The sequence below is a fragment of the Rhinolophus sinicus genome, linkage group LG02 (assembly GCF_036562045.2).
Source record: "Rhinolophus sinicus isolate RSC01 linkage group LG02, ASM3656204v1, whole genome shotgun sequence".
NCBI lineage: Eukaryota > Metazoa > Chordata > Mammalia > Chiroptera > Rhinolophidae > Rhinolophus > Rhinolophus sinicus.
Window position 1 is genome coordinate 199,954,278 of NC_133752.1, and position 19,020 is coordinate 199,973,297.

Here is a 19,020-nt window from a genome sequence, read left to right on the forward strand (position 1 = left end):
GAGATCCGTCCTCAGGGGAAGGCTGTCTCCATTCTGGATCTTTTTGAGCAGCAGCGTCTGTGCCCACAGGGCCAGTGAGACCCTGAAGCGTAAGGTGGAGGATGGAAGACGAGGAGAGGCCGAGCTCTTCCAGGTAAAGCCACTGATTCTCAGCACAATGTCGTGTGTCTGTCCATCCGAGGCTGTCCGCCACGCAGCCCTTGGGGTAGAGAAGTCGTGCCAGGGCGGGATGGGCCAGGCGGGGGAGGGCAGGGCCAGGAGGTGTGGTCAAGGACTGGGTGTGTTAGTTTGCTGGGGCCACGTGATAAAGGACCACAGGTGGTGTGGCTTCAACAGCAGACATTTGCTCTCCCCTAGGCCTGGAGGCTGGAAGTCTGACATCGAGGCAGGGCTGGTTCCCCTGAGGCTGCTGTCCTTGGCGTGCAGACAGCCACCTTCCCCGTGTCCTCACACGGTCATCCATCTGTGCATGTCTGTGTCCTGAGGCCCTCTTCTTACAGGGCCCCCAGTCCTATGGGCTACCCTGCTGACTTCGGTTAACGAAATCACCTCTGACAGACCCCGTCTACACTCACATTCTAAGCTGCTGGCACCTCACCACCTGAACTTGGGGGACACAGTTGCCCCTAGCAGGGTCACAGTGCAGGATGATGCATTTGCTCCAGGAAGTGGACGAAAGACCCTGAGGGTTGGGGGCACCGATTTGGGGAGGTCTCACCCACACCCTCCCAGCCATTACTGACCCAGCACTTACCACTTTCCCGGGCACTGACCTGGGCACTGAGATGACAACAGTTCATGGGACAGATGGGTTCCTGTGTCAGCAGCTTTGTTCTCCACCTGGAGACCAGGGGAGGCCGGTGATGGGCAGTCCTGTCACCAAGGCAGGACACATGTGGGAAGGCATCCTGGGGCTGGACCCCCGAAAACAGGACAGTGGCAGCTCCTCCCAGTGGGCAGGGCTGCACTTGATTTGAATTTGCAGAACAGCTTCTCAGCTCCTCGCAGACCCCATATGGGCGCCCAGAATCCACCCTGGGTGCAGGGGCCATGCATTACACAGGTCAGGAGGTCAGGGCAGGTGAAAGGCTCCTGGCAGGCTGCTCACTTGGGGGTGAGAGACAAGTCTGCCCTCAGGGATTTCTCCCAAATGGGGGGGGGGAAGGTACCCTTGGGAGCAGGTTGGAGCCCCACCATGCCCAGTGGGGACACTCACACCACACCTGATCCAATCTCAGCCAGTTTATTCTGAAGCAGAAACTGCTGCCTTGAGAGACATCTGTTCCAGAACTTTCCACTGCTGCCATTAATTCTGGAGGCAGAACCCCCACTTACAAGGCCTGCTCTTTTATGTAAACAGTGGTTAATTAGACAATTTGTTGAGCTATTTAAAGTGCATTCTGCTTTAAAAGAACACGTAATCACAATATAAAAATCACCGCATTTCTAATGTCAACTAATTCTTCAGTCATATTTTTAGAAAAATGGGTTCCCATAACTTATTAATACGCTCCTCTAATTTCATTCATAAATTAGTAATGCATCTCAACTCGCATCTGATAGATGGGGAAGGTTGTATGAGCTGGCGAAAACAGGAACCGCCCGTGTTTAGAGGAAAATCAGGGAGAGAAAGCATGACGTCGACGGCTTTGGGCCATTTGGGGATTTTACAGAAGTCTGTGTGCAGGCTCATCACAGCCCGACCAGCGAGCTCTCCCGATGGGCTCATTCGTGGAGTAGCGCGGTGGCCCCAGTTATAAATATTAACCCAAACGGAGAAGGAGGAGAGGTCAGGTTGTTTCTCTGCAGTGGTCACCGCCGGGCAGCTGAGCCTGGCTCAGCCGTCATTGCAGCTCGCAGAGGCAGCTCCCAAGCCCGTGGGGATGGAGGGGCGGGCGGGAGCACAGGAAACCACACGCCCAGACTCCTGGGGATGCTCTGGGCTGCTGCCCGGTTGAAGGCAGCAGAGGCCCCTGGCTTCAGGACACACAGCCAGAGGGGAAAGGAACCACCCTGACGTAGGACAGAGGACCCTGTTTGCACAAGGATCCCTGCCCTCAGGGGAGAATAGTTAGCAGACCTTGACCCACTGGACCTTCATCAGAGGCAAGCTGACCCGGCTTCAGCCCCGAGGCCATCCTGTCCCCTCCCCCAGGGGCACGTGTGGAGGGCACAGCTCAGGCAGAGGCTCAGAGCTGGGACCTCATCACAGGGTGGATAGCCCGCCCCTCTCAGCCAAGAGCAGAGACAGCCCATGGGCACTCATGTCCGCCCTCAGCCAGGGCTCCCTGACGGGGCCAGGTTGTTCGGGGGCCACGCTGCGGGGACCTGACCCCAGGAGCAGCTGCACATCAGTCCTCACTGCCTCGCAGCTTGTCCCTCGCTCAGCCAGTCGCAATCAGCTGGGACCCAGCCTGCAGCAGGTAGTCACCCCGTGGTGACAGCTGCCTGATGGCCAGTTGGACACCTGGAGGGCAGTGTCTCTGGGGAGGGGGCCACCTAACTGGATTAAAGCCATCGGGAGGCACAGCCCGCAGGGTCCCCCATGCAGAGGGCTGCCCACCAGGCCGGGCTCTGTCCTGATGGAGACCAAACACCCCATTTACTCTGCACAGATGCAGGTCACGGGTCAGGCACTGAGAGTTACTCTTTGGTTAATGAAGGGACTCACAGGGCCGTTCCCCCGACTGGAAGAGGAGCAGCAGCCGGTCATCATGAGACCATGTGACAACGCGTGATAACGCGTGACAATGTGTGAGAACACGTGACAACATCTGACAACACATGACAATGTGTGACAACATGTCACAATGTGTGACAACGTGTGAGAACACGTGACAACGCGTGAGAACTGCCCCGGGAAGTAGTGAGTGGCATTTTCCTTTCATTGATGCCAAATTCTAATTCTAAGACAGGACAACCGTCCTGGCCCCAGGGAGGGCTCCCCAGGTCACAGAGCAGGGACAGTGACCCCAAGAGCCGCGCCTGGGCAAGAAGCAGCAAGAGCTTCTCACACTGGTGCTGGGTTTCCCTGGGACCACCAAGGACCAGGCTGGTCCAGAGGTCACTGTGTGTGACCCCCAACCGTGGAGCCCTGGCAGGGGGTAGGGGGCCATACTCTTCTCACAGAACAAACGTGGGCCTGGGTGAGAGCCAGGAGGCCCCGTGTGCACCGCTGGCCTGAGTCCATCTTCAGCCACTTCAGGAACAGCGGAGCCCTGGGACCCACACAGGGCCCAGAGTGACTCACCTGCCCTTTGACCTGGAGCAATGGGAAGGGTGAGCCAGGTGGGGCGCCTGGCCCAGGCCTCCGAGCCGCCCAGAGAGAGGCTGGGGAGGGTGAGTGTGGAGAGCTGGTTGCGAGGACACAGGGGACGCCACACCTGCAGACCCCACAGAAGTCCCCAGAGAAGACGCGAGGTCACAGCCGGGTGGGTCTGGCTTCCTGCATGGGGCACCTGCACTTGGGAAGCAGGGAATTCAAGGTCTCGGCAGGAGAGTGGAAAGCTGGGGCAGGACCCCAGGGGCTCTTCAAGGAGCTCACCCACCTTTTAGGTCACAGTGCCTGGGTCCCCCCAAGACTCCCCAAACAGCTTACCTACAACCTCCTTCCAGACAGAAACCCAGGAGCCGATGCATTACACCAACCCCCACTTCCTTCCGGAGCCCATCCCCTCAGGAGAGATGGCCCTCCCACATCTGGACAGACCTGCCGATTGACCTGAGCTGCCCACCCAGGTTCACCTCCCTCCACCCACAAGGGAACAGCTGAGAAGTGACACGGGCTTGGGGGTGCATCCCACTGGCCGCCAACACATAGGCTGTTTCTCTGTTTCCTGAAAAGCTGCCAAGAGGAAGGGGCTCAGCCTTGGTTAGAGGCTGAAAGGGGGCTCAGACCCGACCCCCAGGCCATCTCAGACCTCGCTTCTGGCGGGGACGGCTACATGGAGGCATCGCTATCAGAGAGGCACAAAGAATCACTCTGCTCCTGTACTCGGTGTCCTGTAACTAGCCGCTCTGAGACATAAACAAGGTCAATGTGTCATCAGGCCGAGCTTGCTCTCCTGCCCTGAGAGCAGGCAGGTGTGTACACATTTCCAAGGGGTGTGGAGGGACACTGCTACTCCAGTGACTGTGCCCTGCATTCAGCCAAGGGAGCTGGGGCTGGGGCTCCTTCCACCGGTGCAGGGGGCAGGCCTGAGCCACAGTGTGGGGGGGTCCCAGGTCAGAGCAGGTGGCCTCCAGGCCCCGACACCTCGTGGAGCCACCCACGGGTCACCTGCGCATTCCGTCCCTCCCCTAGCAGCACATGTAAACAGCAAGCCACGCGGGACGTGGGAGAGGCCTCACCTGTCAGTCCTCTTCCTCCTGTGATGTCCTGGCTGCAGCCCCTTAGGACCCGCCCAGCAGGAAGCCTCCGCGGTGGCCCCTTGGCCGCTGCACAGACGCAGTCGGAGGACGTCCCATGCAAAACAGCGAAAAGCCAGCATCTACCAAGGAACCCGGCAGACGCAGTCATATTCAAAAGATACTGACTCCCTAGTTTATATGTTTACTTAAATTTAACTTAGGCTCCCAGATCCCTAAATCAACAGTGGGTTCTGCAAATCGTTGCATAAGCGGAAAATCCAAGGTAGTGGAAATGTCCTCCCATGTGAACCAGCGGTGGCAGGGCGCCACCTGCAGGGCCTGCAGGACCGGGCTCACAGACCTCCGTCTACACTAGAAAATCCGGGTAATTCCACAAAAAAAAGTCCATGAGCTGTTTGTAAACGAGGCCACCATACTCAGGAAATTCTTGCATGAACTGCATGAAATTCACTGAAACTATTTTTAAGGAGAAAATCTTCATGTAAACAGGTGCTTCTGTGTTGAGTACAGTTTGGTTCATTGCCGCCGAAGAGACAGTGCCTGGTGATCTACATGCCTGGGGGGGTAGAGGGGCATTGCAGACCTGAACATGATCTCATCAGCTGTGCTTGGGGCCTCGCAGAGGGGACAGGAGGCCCCCAATGCCCTGGGGCCCCAGAGACACTGCTGCTTCCAGCCACAGGGGAGGAACAACAGCGGCCCTGGTGTTACAGCCCACACCCTGCTAGGCCGCCTGCCACAGGCCCAGGCCATGCACACAGCTGACCTTTGCTGGAGGAAGCCCACGCCCTCCCTACTTTTAAATGTTTCCTGCAGCCCCCGACCTTCTCGGGCTTCCACACTTTGTGTAATCCAGCGCCCCGGGCGCAGTACTTGACTCTCTGCCAAACAAGCAAGGAGGGGTAGGCTGGACGCTGCCCATTCTCGCCTACAGGGGACAGTGTGGGGCCCTTGTCACTCCCTGTCCTGGTGTTGGGAGGACCCAGCCAGTCACTAGGCTGCACAACAGGTGAGGCCGGCCAGGCCTGGGGGTGACAGGGAGGCCAGGGCGGGGGCTGCACATGGAGAAGGAAGAGTGGCCTCAGGAGGCCCGGCCTGCACAGGCCACCGGACACAGCCTCCTCTCTGACCTCTGCAAGCTTTGCTGGCCGAGTCTGGCACATTTCAGGTTCACTGGATTAGGGGAAACCCTGGCTGAGCGGAGGTGGCTCGTCCTGGCTGCCTTCCCACTCCTGCAGCCAGCGTTGCTCCAATCCTGATGTTCTGGGGCCCCCGCCAGCATTTGGGGTGAACACCAGGGTCCAGCCCACTTTCCTGCGGCTTCTGTCCCCACCCCCATACCTGTCAGGTCCCTTGGGGAACCATCACCCTGACTGTGGGCGTTTCCTGTCCCCACAAGGAAACCGGCCCTGAGTCTCAGCTTTAACGAGCTGGCTTGGGACATGGGAGCCGCCCTGCTCTGGGTCAGGAAGCGGGCAGCAGCCCCTCAAAGGTCACAATCTCACAGTCTGCACACGGTGACTGGCCCTGCAGGATTCCAGCCGCTTTTCTCTCCACCTTCCCCAGGCACCTGCGCCCAGCTAAGGACTGGCCGCTGAGCCCTGAGGAGCGGTGGCTCTGACCCCCATCCTGGGCCTCGCCCTGCAGGTGGGGACAGCATGATGGGCGAGGGGCTCCGGACTCAAACACCACGAACAGGGAACATAAACACTCAAAGGTGAAGGGAGGCAACATCGGTGTCAGGGAGCAAATTCTCCTTCATTTTTCCAAATGGCTCCATTTATTACCTACTGAGAATTTATCTGAGTCTCGAGTGGTTGGAAACTTTTTTCATTTCCCCATTTATTCACAAACTCAATTCCCGACCAGCGCAGCTCCAAGATCACAGGCCGAGCTCCTATTTTCTCTTCATAAATCACCCTGGGCCTGCAGGAGTGGGGGGGGGGGAACGCCCTGAAGGCAGGAGCCTCTGCAGGGCCAGCGGTCCTTCAGTCTCCTCACCGTCTGGGACGTCCCATGCACGGCCCCCACCTCCAGGCGGGCAGGCAGAGCTGTCTGAGCTCCGGGGCCCACCCCACCCCACCCTGGCCCCCCCAGACTGGGCGGGAGCTCCTGAGGGTGTTGGGCCGTGGGTCTGGGGGTACCTTCACCACATTCCTTCCACGCTCAAGCAGTTTGCACTAAATACTGACGACACCAGTGACCATCACCTCATGTTATGAATGTAACTGATGCCAATGAAGCACAGAGAGGGTCCGTGAGTTGCCCAAGGACACACAGCTCTTTAGGGGACAGACATCTGGCTCAAGAACCAGCCTCTCTGCAGCCCCTGAACTGACCCGGGGTGAAGGGCCGGTGATCACCATCTGCTGGGAGCCGTTCCAGGAGGAGCACAGGGATTACGAGGGAGGGGTGCAGCAGGGGTGCACCCCAAGTGTTCTCATAAACTCTGACCTGTAGGAAGGGGAACCAGGCATAAGCTTTAAGCAGGGGACAGTCTTAGGACAGCCCAGGACCCACGTGGATACCCGAGAGAGAGAAGTCTGTGGGGTCCTCGAGCCATTGGAAGGTGACAGGGCTTCAGGGAAGAACGGGGGTTAGGGGGCATCAGTACCTGGGACATGGAGGGAAGGGGGCTGCCCAGGGAGGGGGGGCCACACACAGGGTTTCTGTGTGGAGATGTTTTGACTTTGCACAGCCTCAGGACAGCTGCTGGCACAGGCAGAAAACAAGGCTTTGGGGTTTTAATAAATTGAAAACAAAACTTTAAGCCCCAGCCCTCCTGGGTAAACTTTTCCTCAGAATTAATTTCTAAGATAAATCGTTGTGAAACTGTTTGGTCCATCTCATCTCAGCCCCCATGCTTCTTTGATTAGGCGTTTTCATCTAAATGGACCTGACGTCTGAATGGCACCTCAATTCCAGCCGTATTGACATCTGCCCGGGCCCAGTGGTTTATGGGGAAAGTATGAATTCCTTGCCGATGGCTTTGCTCAAATGGAGCTGCATTCTCAGTGAAATTGGATGAGGCGCTCAGTTCTGTGGGGTTTAGGAAGAAACTGGGTGGCAGGGCCGAAGTGGGAGGGGGCAGTGTGGGTCCTCGGAGGGGTCGGGAGCCCAGGGACAGGGTCCTGGTGCCTGGGGAGCACAGGAAATGCTTGGGTGGTGCACACACACCTGCCCCAAAGAGCAAGGTCGCCCACAGAGCCTCACACCTCCTGGGTGGAGGGTGGGGGCTGAAAAACAATTTTTTACGGGCATGATTCCTTCCTTAGAGAAAAACAAGCCACCAACCAGCAAAACAATGTCATGAGTCTGAACAACAGCTGGTGGATGCAGGTCTGGGTGACGGCGCTCTCCCTTGCCCGGGGGAGGGGTTCCCCGGGAGCTGGATCTTCCCGAAGGGAACACACAGAAGCTGACCAAGGGGACCGGCAGGACACTGCAGCCCTGAGCTCCCACCGCCTGTGCACTGCCAAATGCCGTGAATGTCCCACAAAAGCTGATTGGACAGTACCTTTTCGCTCCCTACTGGGAGTGAGACACACACTCACGACCCACAGGCTCTGAGAAAGGCTTTTTCTTTGGGGGAAAAGAGGGCAGGGGACAAGCTAAGACCAAGAAACCACCAACAAAACAGAAAGGCAACCAACCAAATGGGAGAAGATATTCGCCAATGATGCCTCCGGTAAGGGCTTAATATCCAAAATACATAAAGAACTCACAGCTTAACAACAAAACCAACAATCCAATTTAAAAGTGGACAGAGGACCTGAATAGACATACAAATGGCACACAGACATGGGAAAGGATGCCCAACGCCACTAATCACAGAGAAAGGCAATTTAAAACCTCAGTGAGATACCACCTCACCCCTGTCAGCACGGCTACCGTGAAAGAGACAAGACAGAGTGTCAGCGAGGATGTGGAGAAAAGCGAGCCCTCCGACATTGTTGGTGGAATTGTAAACTGGTGCAGCCACTGTGGAAAACAGTGTGGAGGTTCCTCAAAAAATTAAAAATTGAACTATCTTATGCCCCAGGAATTCCTCTTCTGGGTACTTACCCAAAGAAATCCAAAACACTAACTCAAAAAAATATATGCAGCCTATATTTATTGCAGCACGATCCACAATAGCCAAGACACAGAAGCAACGTAAGTGTCCATCTAAAGACGACTGGATAAAGAAGAGGTGGTACATTTATACAACGGAGTATTACTCAGCCATTAAAAAAGAATGAAATCTTACCATTTGCAACGACATGGATGGACCTAGAGAATATTATGCTAAGTGAAATAAGTCAGACAGAAAAGGACAAGAGCCATATGATTTCATGCGTATGGGGGATATAAAACAAAGGGCAACAAACAAACAAACGAAATAAATAAACTCAGAGACACAGACAATAGACAGGTGGTGACCAGAGTGGTCAGCCAGAGCGGGGGCTGGGGGAGAGGGTAAAGGGATTAAATACAGGGACGGAGGGAGCCTAGACTTTGGGTGGTGAGCACAGGCCGTATTATAACGTTGCACACTTGAGATTATATGATGTTATTAACCAATGTTTCCCCAATAAATTAAAAAAATCAAAAGACCACTGTCAGAAAATAGAGGCAAATAATCCCTGAGCTCAAAAGCAGTGTTGACATCCAAACATTGGAAAACGTTGCATTTTGTTTAAAAAAAATTAAACACTTCTGCTTTCTGGGGAAAAAAAAAAACTAAACTAAACCTAAAAGGCAAACAATAACATATTTCCTTCTGTGCGCACCAATACTCCCAACTGGTCTGCAAGGAGCTTGGACAGTTGTCACCAGAACCAGACAACAGGTGTCTCAAAGCTCCTGCTTCAGATGCCTTCCCTCTCGATGGGAGAGACGTGCGTTAAAACCCACTGGAGGCAAATCAAATAACAACAACAAATACTTGCCGGTCTGGGCCACGGACTGTGCAGACAGCCATTCCCCTCTCTCTCTGACCTGAGACAGTGGCAGTGACCACACAGAACCACAGGTCGTTTGCATGGCCCTGAACTTGAATTGCTCAATGACAGACAGGCTTGGAAAGGTGGGCCGAGTGCCCGGGTCGGGGTGAGCAATAGATCATTTCACGGCAGGTCTGGGCCGCAGGCAGGGGCCCCACGGCCTGTGCAGTCTCGCCCACCTGGGACCCTGTGGGGCTGCTGCCCGTGGGTATGACCAGGACAGTCGCATGGTAATGACTCAAGTCAGCTCTTCGCATAGATTTCAGAACATACAATCAATTCCTTTGATAGGATTTAAAGACAAGAAGAAGAGCTTATTAAATCAAGTTAAGCCTCTGCCCTGAGTGGGTGGAAGGCGGCTCAAGGCTCAGGCAGCCCTGATCAGCGCCCCTGCCGCCCCCCCCCCCCGCCTCCTGTTCAGCTGCATCCCTGTGGTTTCCTGCCCCCACCCCGACAAGCCCTCCCCAGGAGACCACCCGGCCGCCTCCCTGCCTCTCCCTGAACTGCCTCTCCTGTCGCTTCTGCTGACCCACCTCAAATACACAGTCTGTCTCCTCCTGGAGATTTTCCTGGAGTCCCCAGGCAGAACCAGCAGCCCCCTGCGCCCCCTCCCAGCATGTAAGGACCACCCACAGTGTTAGGCCCTGTGGTTCTCGTAACTCACACTCGCTTGGCTCCCGGACACCAAGGCCTGAACCCCAGCTTGCTTCCCAGGTGCAGCGTCGGGGACAAGGTCCTGGTGGCAGGTGCAGATGTCACAGGCAGTCTGGGAGTAACCGATGGTCAGTGAGGTGGCCTGAGGCAGGGAGGCCCTGCCTCCCGTCCACAAGGCCCCCTGACCCGGCATCCTCGCTCAGGTGTGCAGGTACAGAGTGAGAAGCTGCCAGCAGCTGGCATTCGGTGGTGCTGCTCTTCCTGGAAAGAGGTGGGAAAAGCAGAGGAAGCCACCAGGCCTGGCTCCCTTCCAGACAGGGGGCTGAGCCCAGGAGGCCAGCTGCCCTCCGAGCTCCAGCTCCAGCACTGCAGGCCCTACCCTCAGCCTGAAGTGAGCACCCACACACACACACGGTGAGGCAGCCCCTGTGGGTGCCCGGTGGGAACACGAGGGGCAGCTTCTGGACTGTCTGCAAAAGCAAGGACGTGGGTGGCGGGGTCGGCCGGGTGAGCCGTGTGCGCTGGCCGGTCTGGCTCCCTCCTCCAGGGGCTCACTCAGGCCCTTCACAGGCCCCCATGAAGTGGCCTCATCTACTCCACACAATAAGGACGGGCTCACATTTACTGAGACAGGGGCCAGGCCTGTCACATCCCACAGGGGGCAGCGCAGCTCCATCCCACAGAGGAGAGCAGCCTGGTTGAGGCCTCCCCGGGGCCCATTCGTCACCATCAGGCAGGTGCTTCGTCCTGCTGGCCCTGCTGTGGCCCAGGGCCGGTGCCCAAAGCCCTGCATGGCCCTGCAGCTGACCCCTCCCACAGGCATGTCTTCCCAGCAGACACCCTCACAGGGCTCATCAATGACGAGCCAGGCGGCCTCCTCCAGGCGCCACGGGGCATCCGTGTTGGGGTCACTTGCTGAGTGATGTTGCGTTCTGACCCACAAGCAGGGCGAGGGGTGCTGGATGTACCCTGAGTTAAGGGGCAGTGGCATGCCCCACTGGCCCAAGCACCCCTCCCCATGGTCGAGAGCTCCTGGCCAGCAGAGGTCCCAGGGCCAGTAGGGACCTGGGCCAAGAGGCACTGGGGCCAGCCCAGGCCGGGGCCCTTTGACTCCACCACTGAGCTTCAGGTCCCTATCCAGGGAGCCCCTGCATGGGTCCAAGGAGGGGAGAGGGCACAGCACTGTGGGGAGCTCAGAACACAGGAGACTCTCATCTACATGGCAGGGTCAGTGCCACCTGCCCCAGGTGGTGGAGCCGCTCCAGGTCATGAGCCAGCTGAGGCCACAGCTGCAGCAAGTGGCTGGGGTGGAGCCCGGTGCGCAGGTGGCCTGCCCAGTCGCACATCCCTGGGACAAGGATGGCTGTGCACAGCTCACAGCTCAGGCTCGAGGAAGGGGAGTCTTGGATCAATTGATTTGCATCATCGGTTGCACTGGGCCGTGGGGTCTGGGAGGCCAGGGTCAGCCTGGCCCATATGTGCCATTACCCTGTGTGGCCCCGCACATCTGGAAGCGGGGGTGAGGGACACATGTACACTGGCTGCGCTCCGCCCTCAGAGGCCCCATTCGTGCAGGTATAGTCATCACATCTGCCCGCTGTCTGGGAAGAACGCACCTGAAACGCAGGCAGCCACCTTTCTTTTGGGAGAGGCTGTTTGCACGCAAGATGGAGGTACAAGCCCCTCCGGGGTGTCCTTCCACCAGGTCAGCAGGCCACAGATGCCCAAGGTCACTGGTGGGAGCTTCCCTGGAAAGTGCAGGTGTGGAAACACCCCCATCAGTCACAGAAAGCAGACTCGCTCCCCGACCCCCTCTTCCCTCCTGCCCAGACTCAGGCCTATATCCTATTACCTTAATTTTGAAATGTATTTGCCTCTGCGTCTGTCTGATCATCCAAGCAGGGTCCCACGGCACTCCTGCAGCTCGCTGCTCTGAAAAACCTGTTGAGGGCCTGAAAGTTCAATCAGGTAAGGTGACCACACAAATGTTGTCCTGTGGAGCCTGTGTCACCCCTCCAGCCCCACCACCCCATCACGTGGGCTCTGGAACCATTATTTATTCATGGTGCTTATAGCAAGTGCTCGCGGTGATGGGCGGTCACCCCCCCCCCCATGGCCTTCCCACCCAGGATCCAGGGGGCCGGACTGAGGGGTCCCCTCTGCAAACCCTCCCATCGTCCCTCCAGGGGGCTTGGGGTTCCTGACCAGGTAAGGATGTCAGATGAAAATGCTGCCAAGAAGAGCAACGGGGAGGGAGGGGGAGGCTGCAAGAGGGGCATACGCAGCCCCTCCTTCCTTTCCATCGTGTCCTCCCAGACAACGACTGGGTTACCCTGACAGGGGGACAGTGAACCCTCTGATTCTGATGGCGTGGAAACAGTTAGTTAATGGGACAGCGCAGCTCAGTGCACGTGTACTAGTATCTGGAAGTCGATATAGACCATTCATCACTACAAATCAAGGGGAAAAAGTCTGAGCACATGGAGTTTCTGAAGGTAAAAGATAAAAACTAAGAAAGACAACAAGACACTTCCCTGGAGAACATTAGGGGGTGAGGAGAGGGGTTGCCCCCCCACCGTTGTTGGTGCCCAGAGCAGGGAGATAACGGTAACATATGAAGAAGAGGCGCAAGTCTGTGCAGAACAGGAAGAGGGAGCTCTGTGTCAGGACCGTGACAAAAGCAGAGAAAATGTAGAGAAATCGAGAGGAAACCTGAACACATAGTCATCACGGGGTCTCATGGGTGGAGCGCACACGTTCCTCTCAGGGGACCTTAGCACATTCACGAGACTTGGGCAGAAGGAAAGTCTACTAGTATAACACAACGAACCTGACACGTAGGAAAAGCACACAACATTCTCTGACAATGATGAAAGAAAACTGGAAATGGAAAACAAAATGGAAAATCACAAGAGCATTTCCACCTGGAGATTTTTTTAACGTTCTCTTAAACAACATGTGAGTTCAAATGAAACTCAAACCAACATCGCAGAACTTCTGGAACACAGTCCTGCTGGAAACACTGCATTTCAGTCTGTGGGATGGAGCAAAAGCAGCACTTGGAGGAAATTCCAAGGCCACGAGTTCCTGTGGCAACAAAAAAAAGCAAGAAAAAGAAATTAATTAAGCATCTGATCCCAAAAGTTTCAAAATGGAAAGTGAAAATTTTAATAAAAGTAAAAACAGAAACTGTTAGAATTACAGCAAAACTAAAAAAAAAAAAATTTTAACTGATTGTTTGGAAACAAAGTATCACATCATCTAATCATGAAAGAAGGGGAAACCAAGCCCACAAAACAGGAAATGATGCAGAAAATAACCTCAGCAATAACAATTACAAAGCTGTAAGTAACTACCTTGCACAGCTGTCTGTAAACGTATTTGAAATTTGATTGAAATAATGATTTTTCTAGGTGAACGTTATCTACCAAAAGCATATCAGGAGAGACCCACAAGAAGAAATAGAAAAAGCTGAAAAGCTGGAAAAGAAACATCCCTTCAAAGAGCAGAACCCACAGACCAGTTTATGGAGGGCATTGCTCGAAGGCCGGCCAAGTTTCCCAAGACGGTGAAAAAAGAAAGGGAAGTGAATTCTCTTTGTGACACGGCACAAAGATGACAGACATGGGACACTGAGCACACACCTGGCAGTGACAACGTCAGCAGTAAGATGAGAGGACCCAGCAGTGCAAAGCAGGCAGCAGGACTCAATTTTATGGAACTTAACTGATAAAATTCATCACTTCAGTCGATGTAAGGAAAAAACACCACGTTATCATTTCCACATTCTTGATTAAAAGCACGCGGTCTCCCTCGGACAGGAGCGGGCACACACCCCCTCCGCTGCCAGGCGGCCTCATTGCACCAGCAGCATCCAGGCGGCCCTGCCTGATAGGCCCATGACAAGGCTGCCCCTGGCACCACCACCAGCTAACGTCTCACTGGTGGTAGCACCCTGTTCCAAATGTACAAGAGGAAAAAATAGATATGTAAGAACCAAAACAAAGGAGATAAAATTATGACTGTGCAGACGATGTCACCTGGAAAACTCATGAGACTCCAAAGACAAAACCACCACAAGTACAGGAACCAAGTCAGTGGCTGGGAGGTGAAATTAAAACGTGGAAATAGGGGCGGCCGGATGGCCCAGCTGGTTAGAGCAGAAGCTCTGAACCACAAGGTTGCGGTTCAATTACCGCAAGGGATGGTGGGCTGCGGCCCCTGCAACTAAAGATTGAAAACGGCCACTGGACTTGGAGCTGAGCTAGACTGAAAGGACAACGACTTGGAGCTGATGGGCCTGGAGAAACACACTGTTCCCCAATATTCCCCAATAATTAAAAATATATATATAGGTAAGTCATCTTACAAATAAACTTTAGAAAGAAAAATGCAAAACCTGTAGCAGGAACTCTGAAGCCCCCCTGATGGTCACATATCACGTGGGAAATGCAGGAGGACCCCTGGGTGGGAAGCCCCAGCACAGCACTACGCTTGGGCCCAGCTCTGCAGCCTACAAGCCTGGGCTGAGCCTCTGGGCGCCCCTAGAAGAGCCCGCCTCTGGTGGGTCAGAGCAAGCCTTGCCACGGGGGGGGGGGGGGGGGGCGGAGTGCCAGCGATCAAGGGCGTGGCTGCACCAGGTTCCAAAGGAACTCCAGGGGCTCACCCCGCATTTAGCTTCATCTTATGGTATTTGTGAGGCCTGGATACTGAATAAAACATCATGGCAACGAAAAATAATTTATTATTTTCTATACAAGAGCTGTGGGTCATCCACATGCTACTAACATCTGCTTGCTATTTATTCAAGATCCAATAAAACCAGTAATTAAGCTAGGTTTTTGTAATTAAAAAAGAAAAGAAAAAAAACAGAGAAATGCAAAGGACTTAATTTTCACAGCAGCAGCAGAAGATGGGGTGGCCACACCACAGGGTGGCTTCTGCTCGCTGGCCTCACACATTCTCCGCAGGGAGCAGAGTGAGCCGGCCTCGCTGCCGGCTCAGCCCCGACAGGCCCTCTGCTCAGTTTAGAGGCACCGTCTGGTATTTTGCTTCCTCAGTGGGCTCAGTCCTGCAAACCACAGACCTGTCCAGGGCCCAGCCCTCCCTGACTGCTACATCCAGTGGGATTGGATGACCTCCTGGAATGATGGGGATGATGACGGACCAGGAGAAGGTCAAGGCCATTTTCCAGGTCGGGAACTTGGGACACAAAGGAAGGACGTGTGTCAGCAGCACTCCCACTGGTTGTCCCCAGACTCTGTCCTCACCTGGCCTGGCAGGGTCTCAGAAGACCGTTCCTCTCCACCCCGCCTGGCTCAATCCCTTAGGTTTGGTCCTGAAACGCCTGGGCTAGGGTGCTGCAGACAAGTGGCCATCTGTGGGGTTCTGGCCTCTCCCAGGTGGGAGAACGGGCTTCTCCAACGGGTGCTCGGCCCCCTGCACAGGCACAAGGACACGTCAGCCAGCCGTGTGGGTGGCCACACTCTCAGACTTAGTGGCTATGAACATCTATCTCCCTCAGAACTCTCCCAGCAGGTGGGGTGGCCCGAAAACGGAGCTGAGCCCCTTGGCCACGGCCCCTCCAGTCCCCAGAAACGCCCCAACCCTCATTAATTGCCCACAGGTGGGACATCATGCCTGCCAGCCAGGCTGCCCAAGGTCCTGGACCTCTGGCTTCCTCGTCACTACATGGAATTAATCAGACGTGTATACCTGAGACAGCCCATCCCGGGAAAGCACCCGAGAGGGTGACTTGTCTCTTCCTCCTCCTTCCACAAGACAGGCTAATTAAAATGCACACAGTTATTGAGTTATTGGAGAGGGGGCCGTAATCTATTAATTTGTCATCTTTGGTTCCTTCAGGGACACTTTCTGCAGTCCTGCAGATAATTGGAGAGGAGATTTCTGCGAAGGGCAGTCCTGACCCCTGCAAGACAATTTCCCAGAGAACATCCTAAACTGAGTAGTCAGAACTGAAAATCACAAGTATCCAGCCACTAAACTGAATAAAAATGGAAATGTCTGCTCTGAGGCATCATTACCTGCCTGTTGAGCTACAGCCAGTCCTTGGTATCCATTAACCTTTCCTCGAGTGGCCCTCTCGCCCAGCAGGACGGATATTCTCCGCCGAGGTGTCTGGTGGTTTGACCTTTATTCAGCTAACAGCACAGGGCTCGTGGTGTTAAGTGGATGCCACTCCAGGACAAAATTGATCCTAGAATGAAAATCTTTGGCGTCATCCTAGATAATGTGATGGCAAATGTACTCAGTCCTCTGGGCTCAAGGATAAATTAAACCAAAGCCAAAGCAAACAGTTATCTCCCTACCGAGTTGCTTTAAGGCAGAACTGGAGCCTCTGCTTCTGGGAAGAAGCCCTGGTCCCCGGAGGCTTCCCACACGACCCAATGGGAAGCCCGAGCTTTGGCTGCTCCAGGAGCCGCTGGGAACAGCAGGGCAGACGTTAATGTCTTCCCAAGAATGAATCTGAATCTAAACAAAATGTTAAAATAGGTAAGAACACATTGGAAAAATTAATGAGAAAGGACTTGCCCCACCCAAGTGGAGTGAGGAGCGAGGTCCAAATCCTGAGTGTGAACTCTGCACAAACCTACGCTGACGGCTGTATTACACGCCTGCTGGAAAAGCAGGCAGATGGAAAAGCAGGCAGAGGCCAGCGAGAAGCCCGAGAGGCAGGCCTGTGAGTCGTGCTTCGTGAACACACCCCCAGCAATGAGGTCTGGAGCAGCAGGAACCTGAAATGCCAGGTGCCACAGCAGACAGCACGCGGGAGGGTTTCTAGAGCTAAGCTGACCACCAACTTCTAAAGGCACACGGGAGAAGCTCAGGGGAAGCCGCAGAAACAGACCAGGGACATACATTGCTGAGAAGTACAAGAGAAGCCAGGTTTGCAGTGTCAATCCAAATAGTTAACTGCCTACTGGGACAAGAAGAAAAAATAATCCCCAGGAGAACACAAACAATCCAGAGTCTCTAAAAATGTATCACCTACAACGTCCAGTTTTTAACCTATTGTTAGACATGCAAAGAAACAGGAAATGTTGACCCACAATCAGGAAAAAAAGGCAGTCAGGATAAATTGACTCCAAATGAACCTAAATATTGGATCTATCAGAAAAATACATCAAAACAACTGTTATAACTATGTTCAAAAAATAAAGATACAGTCAAAGAGTGAAAATAAAATATGTATAAAGAAGTAGAAGAAAATATTATATCAATGAATAATCAGACAGGAAATCTCCGCAGACAAATGGATTTTCTAAAACTGGTGACTACAATAACCAAAACAGAAATTTACTGGTTACCCTTGACTACAGTTTGGAGGTGACCAAAAAAAGCAGGGTATACTTGAGGATAGGACAATAGAAATTGTCTGATCCAAAAGGCAGAGAGTATAAAAGATTTTGAAGAAATATGAACAGAAGCACAGACACCCGTGGGACAATATTAAGCTAGAAACCCAGTCCCCACCCCTGCCCAAGCCCTCATCTATCCATCCACGAAGCAGACCTCCCACCTCAAAATGGAGCCCAAATCTGCCCACTGTCTCTACCTGCTGCCTCTGACCACTTCAGCCTCCCTAACGACCACCCTGCCTCCAGTCCTGTCGCGGTGCTGGAGGCTGGACACCTGAGACCCAGGTGCTGGCAGGGTTGGGTTCTGGTGAGGGTCTCTTCCTTCTCTCTGTGTCCTTACATGGTGGAGAAAGACAGCCCTTCCCATAAGGACAGTGTCCCGTCCTGGGGACCCCACCCTCACAACCTCAGCTAAACTTAACCACCTCCCAAAGGCCACCACCTAACACCATCACACTGGTGTCGGGGTTACAATATGTGAATTTGGGGGACACCGCCCATGGTGCAGGCCCTGTGTCTTCCCCACAAGGCAGCCAGCATGATCTTTAAAACCGGCAGCTTCTGCCGTTCTCTGGCATCAGATGTCCCCCAGCGCCTCTGTGCAGCCTCACACCTCAGCTCCCTCCTGGGTCCCCCTCCCACTCTCTGTGCACACCAACCCCTGTCTAGTCCCACTCCCACACTCTCCTCCCGCTGCCCGATGTCCTCCTCCCAAACATCCCTTGGCCGGCTCAGGCTGGCGCCAGAGGAGACCCTGGCTACACAGCCGTCAACCCCTCCTGGCACACAGATGCAGTGCCCAAGGGCTCCGTCCCTCTGTCCCCCATCTGCTCCAAGGGCAGAGCCCAGATGTATTGCCGGGCTCGGCTGAGACCTGTGACTTATTCATGAATTCCCAGCTGGCCATGAATCCATGCCCTTGGCTGAGTGTCTGGCCCTAGCCGGGAAAGGTGGGGGCCCAGCTCCATGAATTTCCTGGGCGGCTGTAACAAAGGACCACACGCTGGGCAGATCAGAGCAGCAGACATGCATTTCCTCACAGCTGTGGAGACTACAAATCCCACATCGGACAGCTGTCCCACACCTCCCCCCTACCCCCTCTCCTCTCACCCTCCCTGGGCAGAGGAGGTTCTGGCCACCCACGTGCTCCTGGGCTTGTGGCCATATCACTCCACTCTCCGGCTGGCTCGTTCTCACACAGCCCTGTCCCCTATCAAGTCTCTCCCTCCCCTTACAAGGACACGGGTCGCTGCATTTAGGGCCACCTAATCCAGCGCGGTCTCATCACGAGATTCTTAATCACATCTGCAAAGCCCCGACTTCCAGATGAGGTCACGTTCACGGACACTGAGGTTAGGGTTTGGACATATCTTTGGCGGGGGAGGGGAGGGGTCTTATTCACCCCACTACAGCAGTGTTCACAGAATCCTGGCTCCAAGGCAGGCGAGCACGTGGCCACACCTGTCATGACAGCAGGACGGGGCACCACTTGAATGGCATTAGATGTTTTTAAACGCCAGGTTAGAGGGAATCGCCGATCCAAGCCCAGGAGCCCCGGGAAGAGGCTGAGTTGATAGTGAGCCGGGCCATCACTTCATCAGCCTTAACCTAAACCCTGGTACAGAAAGTAA

At 54.7% G+C, this 19,020-nt stretch overlaps 1 long non-coding RNA gene across 1 annotated transcript; it reads right to left on the reverse strand.

Moving 5' to 3' along the window:
• Window positions 1–10,034: 10,034 nt before the first annotated feature.
• LOC141568860 (uncharacterized) lies at window positions 10,035–13,141 on the reverse strand. The gene is made up of 4 exons (XR_012492093.1): window positions 12,996–13,141; window positions 11,863–11,962; window positions 11,627–11,758; window positions 10,035–10,271 (listed from the first exon to the last, which is right to left on the reverse strand). It is a non-coding gene; the product is annotated as an uncharacterized LOC141568860 (long non-coding RNA).
• Between the last annotated feature and the right edge of the window lie 5,879 nt (window positions 13,142–19,020).